This window comes from Penaeus vannamei, chromosome 32 (genome assembly GCF_042767895.1).
Source record: "Penaeus vannamei isolate JL-2024 chromosome 32, ASM4276789v1, whole genome shotgun sequence".
NCBI classification, from domain to species: Eukaryota; Metazoa; Arthropoda; class Malacostraca; order Decapoda; family Penaeidae; genus Penaeus; species Penaeus vannamei.
Window position 1 is genome coordinate 31,519,664 of NC_091580.1, and position 7,500 is coordinate 31,527,163.

The 7,500-nt window shown below is 56.7% G+C and overlaps 1 protein-coding gene across 1 annotated transcript in view; it reads right to left on the reverse strand.

The window, feature by feature from the left end:
• The window catches only part of Erk7 (Extracellularly regulated kinase 7), a 60,470-nt gene that overhangs the window by 10,642 nt on the left and 42,328 nt on the right, over positions 1 to 7,500 (reverse strand). The gene's annotated exons all lie outside the window — the stretch shown is intronic.

The window sequence follows — 7,500 nt, forward strand, 5'->3', positions numbered from 1 at the left end:
AGGCCGCGGGGGCGCCTTATCCCGGCCATTACTGAGGTTTATAGGCGAGTCACGCCGTAAATTGTGCAGCTTTGAGCCGCAGGCACGGAGGGCGGCCGCCAGCGCTCGCCTCCGGGCCGCCCGCTGCTGCCCCGCGCCCGCCCGGCGGCTTCGGCGCCTTCCGTTTGGCAAAGTCCTTCGTGCAGAAGGTCGCAAAAATACCGCTGAGCATATTTAGTAATACACACACATACAGACATACTGTACATACACATACACACATATGTACGTGAATGTATATGTATGTGTACGTGATGTGTGTGTGTGTGTGTGTGTGTGTGTGTGTGTGTGTGTGTGTGTGTGTGTGTGTGTGTGTGTGTGTGTGTGTGTTGTGTGTGTGTTGTGTGTGTGTTGTGTGTGTGTTGTGTGTGTGTTGTGTGTGTGTTGTGTGTGTGTGTGTGTGTGTGTGTGTGTGTGTGTGTGCGCGTGTGTGTGTGTGTGTGCGCGTGCGTGTGTGTGTCTGTATGTGTGTGTGTGTTAGTGTGCGTGCGTGCGTGTGTGCACTGGTGGGGGAGGATAGGAGAGCGGAGGGCGAGCCGAGAGGAGACTGAGGGCAGGGGCCCGAAAGGCCGAGCGGGGGGCGAGGGAAGCCGAGAAACGTGAGCCGGCGCGGGGGGGGTGCTCTGCCCCGCGTGAGGTTGAGGGGGCATGGGAGGAGAAGACAGAGACGAAAGTGGGGTTGAGAGAAAGAGATTGGAAGGAGAGGGGACGGAGAAGAGGGGAGAGGAGGGAGAAGAGGGAGGGGGAGGAGGAGGGAGAAGAGGGGAGGGGAGGGAGTGGAAATGAAGAAAGAGTCCGGGTGAGGAAGAGGTAGAGGCGGTGGGAGGGGAGACGGGAGAAAAGAAGAGAGCAGGGAAGAGTGGAGTTGAGAGATAAGAAGAAAGACGGGAAGAGTGGAAATGAGAGAAAAGAAACGAAAAGAAAGTGAAAAGAGAAAAGAGAAACTAAGGAAGAGAAGAGAAGAAAAGAGATAAGAAAGAAAACTTAGAAGAGAAATGAAAAAAAAAAGAGACACGATAAATGGGAAAATTAAAAGAATAGAGAAGTGAAGAGAGAAGCGAGGAAAGGCGAGGAGAGAGGAGACGCGAGAAAGGAAATGGAGAGAAGAAAGAGAATAGAAGAGAGAGATGAGGCGAGCAGCAGGCGAGGAGGCTGGAAGGCCCCGCCGCGGCCGCCATGCGGTGCTACGCTTCCAGCGACGGAGGGCGAGCGACGGAGGTCGGGCGAAGGAGGGCGGGCGACGGTGGGCGGGCGGCGAAGGGCGAGGTCGGACGCGCTTCCCCTCGAGCCCTCGGACGGCGGCCGCGGAGGAGGCGCCTCCAAGGCGGCGATCCCACGCGGCTCCTCTGGCTCGGCCGCGCGAGGGAAGCCCGCCGCCGCGCCTTCCACGTTCGGGTTACAGGCCGCAAGCACGCCGAGCCGAGCCCTTCGCCGCCAGCCGTCGTCCTCCCGAGCCTCGTCTGCTGCAACCTTTCTCTCGCACTCTCATTGCCTCGGCTCCGAGAGAACAATCTTCGGCAAGCGGTTTCAGACAATATAACACGGCGAACTTGCACTCCATGCGTGACTGCATCCGAACACAGCCCCACGCACAAGTGCACGCAAGCACACGCACAAATAGCGAGGGTGTCATAGTTCAGACGAAGACGCGTGACGTCATTCTCCCTCTCAAGGAAACGCGTCGCAGCTGACGGACGCGTCGGACCTGCATCGCGGGCCAGCGGGTCCCAATCCTCCGCCCACTCAATCCCGCTTGCCCCTCCCGCCCACTCAATCCCGCTTGCCCCTCCCGCCCACTCAATCCCGCTTGCCCCTCCCGCCCTCTCAATCCCGCTTGCCCCTCCCGCCCACTCAATCCCGCTTGCCCCTCCCGCCCACTCAATCCCGCTTGCCCCTCCCGCCCACTCAATCCCGCTTGCCCCTCCCGCCCACTCAATCCCGCTTGCCCCTCCCGCCCACTCAATCCCGCTTGCCCCTCCCGCCCTCTCAATCCCGCTTGCCCCTCCCGCCCACTCAATCCCGCTTGCCCCTCCCGCCCACTCAATCCCGCTTGCCCCTCCGCCCACTCAATCCCGCTTGCCCCTCCCGCCCTCTCCTTCCCGCTTGCCCCTCCCGCCCTCTCAATCCCGCTTGCCCCTCCCGCCCACTCAATCCCGCTTGCCCCTCCCGCCCACTCAATCCCGCTTGCCCCTCCGCCCACTCAATCCCGCTTGCCCCTCCCGCCCACTCAATCCCGCTTGCCCCTCCCGCCCACTCAATCCCGCTTGCCCCTCCCGCCCACTTAATCCTGCTTGCCCCTCCCGCCCACTCAATCCCGCTTGCTTGCTTGCTTGCTTGCTTGCTTGCTTGAGAGAGAGAGAGAGAGAGAGAGAGAGAGAGAGAGAGAGAGAGAGAGAGAGAGAGAGAGAGAGAGAGAGAGAGAGAGAGAGAGAGAGAGTGCTAGCCAATAAACGGTACTGGAAGATAAGACTGAATTCACATCAAAACTTCACCCAGCCCATGTCAGCACTCTCCCCCCCCCCTCCCCTAATTCTTCCATTCAGGCTTATCATTACAATGTTCTTTAACCAACCACATGAACTGAAAAATGTGGAAGAGGTAAGTTATTATATAACGTGTGAATGTAAGCGTATGTAGGCCAATATGGGAGCACGCGTAGATTTGTAATGTGTTTTCCTGGGGGCAAGGCTGCGGACCCCAGGCTGACAGCACTGGTGCAGGCAAGGATGGGAAGAAGTGCAGAAGGAAAGGAAGAGGAGGCTGAGGGGAAAAGGAAAGCTGGAATAAAGAGAAAAGGTAAAAAAAAAAAAAAAAAAAAAAATCCAATCCACTGCCGAATCCTGAGTGTTTTAAAACAGCCAGCAACCTTTGGCGAGTCCTACTGAATCCTTTGATTATAACGGCACGAGAAGCAGCAGCATGTAAAAAGAATCAGTTAGGCATTACTGAAAAGCTGCAGCCTAGCGAGTGTCGAGGCAGGGGGGGCGGGGGGGGGCGCACCACGCGACTGTCACCATCCATCACCATTAGCCGGGCTAAGGGCCCTCGCCACCCACACCCATCATCATCATTTTCATCATCATCATCCTCATCTCTCTCACATTTTTAATCCATCACCTTTCTATTCCCATCGTTATTTTTCTAACTGATCTAATCATTTCCTAATCTTATTCTTCTTGAGTCGCGGCGAGGCGCGGCAGTCCTGCAACTCCCAAAACAAGGCGATTTTAAACGAAGCTTCTCAAAGGGGCCTTTCCGTCGGGGCCTTGGCCTCAAGGCGCGCCCTAGTACGGGTTCAATTTGCCTTCAGGTTGAGAACGGCGTCGCCGTGGGCGCCTTGCCGTGAGCAGAGCAACGGCCGAGGAACATTCTATGCATTCTTCGCCGCCCAAGCGTACATTATTGACAGCGCCCGCCGGGCCCGCGACCCACGGGACAGCGACAGTTCCAACCAGTTCGCACCCGACACCAAAGGGCACACAATGATTCACGAGCTTTAGCTCACTTTTGGGCTCGGCGGATCGAACCCGCAGTCCCAACGTGGCGCAAGAACCCGACGCAACCCAACTGGCTTTTTGCATCAATTATCACAAAGACATTTTTTTTTATTTCCATATGGCTGTCTTAGTACCCTTTGCCGCCACTTGGCTTAACCATGACCCAGATACCGCAGGCACCCGGCCGGGTCGATTCCTCTCTCGCCTCTTGCCTAGTGAACGGAGGGCGTCCCCGCCTGCCACCCATGCACGCCCGCAGCAGTTCTAGGCAGGAGGGCGCTTCCACGTCAGCCTCTGGAAGGCCCCGGCGCCCGAGATGAAGTTCCGAGGCTGCGTCTCGGCGCCATCGCCCTGGCGCCTCTGCAGGCCGGGTGGACCGCACGGCGGAGCGACGACGGGATCCAAGACAAATTGCAGGCTCCAAAAATGGACCGATCGCTGAATTGCAGGAAAAGAACTCTTGTCATACATATGGATCCATATATACATACATACATACATAGAGAGAGAGAGAGAGAGAGAGAGAGAGAGAGAGAGAGAGAGAGAGAGAGAGAGAGAGAGAGAGAGAGAGAGACCTACAACCATCCAGACCAAATAACAGTATTGAGTAGTCACGTCACCGGTGCACGTGCACGCGCAATATCTCGAAAACAAAGCCTGCACGAGATCCGGTCATTGCAATCATCGATCTCAGTACATTTGCTCCGAGGCAGCGCAGGCCGCCCGTCGTGGAATCCGTCCTTTGCCTCCCTCGAGGGCGAGTGACGTATGGCGAGGTAAACAGAACGCATTCGAGATGGTAAGCGCGCCATGCCTTTTCGGTTTTGTTCGCAAAGCGCTATCTTGCTTCATTAGGCACCTGTTAAATGATCGTGTTACCACCATCGGCTCCAATCATTTAGGTGCACCCGTTTGCGCCGGCCGGCACGCCGTTCCTGCAGAGCCACCTCCACCTGGAACGACCCTGCCTCGCCATCTCGAGCGCTCGACCCACCGCTGCGTGGGGGAGGCGAAGCAGACCGGAGGGAGAGGGGTAGAATGGGGGGGGAGGTATAGGGGGCAGTGGGTAGAATGGGAGGAAGGAATAGCGGGCACACACACCGACACTGAACTGAGTCAATACCAGCGCTGTGTCCGACTCGGAACCTCATTATCCCTCCGTCAAATATTCTCCGACGAATCAATCGAAGGACATTTTCTTGTGCGGGCAACATCACTCACCGACTGCGCCCCGAGACGGCAGATCGGACACACACGACTCGTCTTACAACGCTCGGCGCCAACGCCCGAGGCAATAGTAGCAATACCAGCTAATATCCTAAACTGCAATCGCGTTGTTGGCACTGCCCGGGCGCAGCGAGGTCAGCGCTGACGCCCCTCGGACGCCGCCGCCGGAGCGCAGCGCGCTACAACTGCGGGGGAATCGCCAAAACAGGTTCGAGACACTTATCAGCATCGAACAGAGGCGAACGTCAAAACCGGTTCCTTTGTAGCAAACAACTAGTAAAGAAGCAAGTACTAGTGTAGAACAAAACACATGCAGTTTTGTAGAAAAAAACGATGCTAAATAAATTCATAACAAAGTCGTAACACAACTGGAGCAATTTCGTTTACAAGCAGCTGCCACCTGAGCCGCCGATCTGTAGTAACTTTAATTGGCGGCGCAGGAACGACTGCAAGCACCGCCCCCTCCTCGTCTGGCCGCCGTGTCCGTCACTGCGGACGCAAGCTTGTTGCAAGTATCCTTGCATAGACCCTGTAAGGTCTCCGTTCTCCGTCTCCGTCGCCGCTATGTCTCACATCTTCATCAAAGTGGGCGGGTGCGTCCGAGATGTCCCTGCCCCCCTCCCCCCATCCCCTTCTCCCTCTGAGGCGACTGCTGAGCAGCGCAGGTGTATAAAGCGCAGCTGAGCGCGGCAAGTTTAACCTTTTTAGTCCTTTCACGGTGCTCGACGCGGCTTTCTTTTAAGACTAATCCTTTTCCATCTGTGACTGGCGGAGGTAAAGCTGTTTCCACGCACACGATGTAAGCAAGTCTCCTCGCACTCAGGATGGTATGAGCTGCTGCCTTTGAGGACATGGCTCGGCGCTAAGGGGGAGAGGGAGGGAGGTGGGGGGGGGGGAGAGAGAGGGAGAGAGAGAGAGAGAGAGAGAGAGAGAGAGAGAGAGAGAGAGAGAGAGAGAGAGAGAGAGAGAGAGAGAGAGAGAGAGAGAGAGAGGGAGAGAGAGAGAGAGAGAGAGAGAGAGAGAGAGAAGGGGAGAGAGAGAAAGAGAGAGAGGGGGGGAGAGAGAGAGAGAGAGAGGGAGAGAGAGAGAGAGAGAGAGAGAGAGAGAGAGAGAGAGAGAGAGAGAGAGAGAGAGAGAGAGAGAGACAGAGAGAGAGAGAGAGAGAAAGGGGAGATGGGAGACAGACTAGGGACAAATCAAGAGCCAAGGAATTGCAGAAGCCCAGTCTGCCGAAGACGTGGTGCCGAAACGGCGACAACACAGCCTCTCTCGCAGCGCCTTTCCTCTCGTCCCGAAGACGACACTGCCTCCTCAAGTGTCGCTTTCCCCGCGTCGTAAAAATAGCGTCTGGTTGACACGTGATCCGCAGGAGCCTCGAGCCCGTCGGTCCCTCGCATAAAGTCCGGAATATCCTCAGCGCCACCGTCGCGAGCAGCGCATTGCCTCGTCCAATCGCGGAGGAGCAGAACCCTACACGCGGCACGAGCACTGCCGATCCCCCACGCCCAACCACTGCCCTCGTCCCGCCCGCGGGGGCGTCAATCCTAAACGCCGCGGATCTAGCGTTTCCCCGAGCCAGAGGCCGCACTGCAGAAGGCAACGCAAAGCCGAGGCAGCCCTTCCAGCCGTCGCCAAGACGAAAACAATGACATTATGTCGCGAAATATCTCGCCAATCCACGAGTTTACACCATGGGCGAATAATATGAAATTGTCTGCTCTGCGCTGGAGCCACATCATGAGTCACAGATTCTGTGAAGGAATCTCGCTCGACCGCCATACGGCGAGCTACGCAAGCGCTTCGCGGGGATCAAATTGCACGGCGCAAAGAAGGAACTTTTCCTCAATATTTCATCAGGATGGCCGCATGCGTTCTCATGCATCCATTACTAGAATTCCACGCGAGTCTAATCTCCTTCCTCCCCAGGACCATGACGTCCCCTTACAGTGCCATGTCGCCCCCCTTCCAGTGCCATGACGTCTGTTACGAGTGCCTTGCCGCACCCTTCCAGTGCCATGCGCCCCCCGCCGGGAGGCACAAGGCGCCCCTCCGCCGAATTCTCCTTGGCGTCGCCTGTTCTGCGCGCGAGGCAACGTCCAGGTGGCGTGCAGGCTAATTTTATTGTGAAGCTCCTCCTTTGGGTAAAAAACACACAGACACAAATTACAGAAAGAAAGATTTAATTTTTACGACGAAAAAAAGTAAATTCGCTGCGAGCACACGAAGGTCTTCAGTTATCCAGAAGCTAATGGCCTTCCTCATATTCCTTTGCCTTTTCCCTTTGCTCTTCCGGCTCACTTCTCTTCTCTTTCCTTTGCCCGCTCCGCCATTTTCTCCCTTCCAAGTCCCTTATCTTCTCACTCTTCTTCCTTTCCCCATACGTATTTATTACCACGTTTCTTCCCTTCCTTTTAATTGTTTCCTCCTTCTCTGTCCCTTCTCCTCATTTACCCCCCCCCCCTCCGGCCGCTGCTCCAAAGCCCCACCACATCAGGCGACGATTTCCTCCGCGTCGCCGCCGGGAGAATTCGGCGAGTCCCCGCGGCGACCAAACCCCTTCTGCGCCCTACCGTCCGATCCGCGCGCGGGCGGACGCCCTTATCATCCGCCATCGCGAAATGACACCGGGAGGGCCCTACCGTATCCCTCCCCCCCAATCTACCCCCTCCACCCCCTCATCCACCCGATCTCTCCAATCTGCCTCCTCGACCCCGAAACCGTCCTCGATGAACCCAAT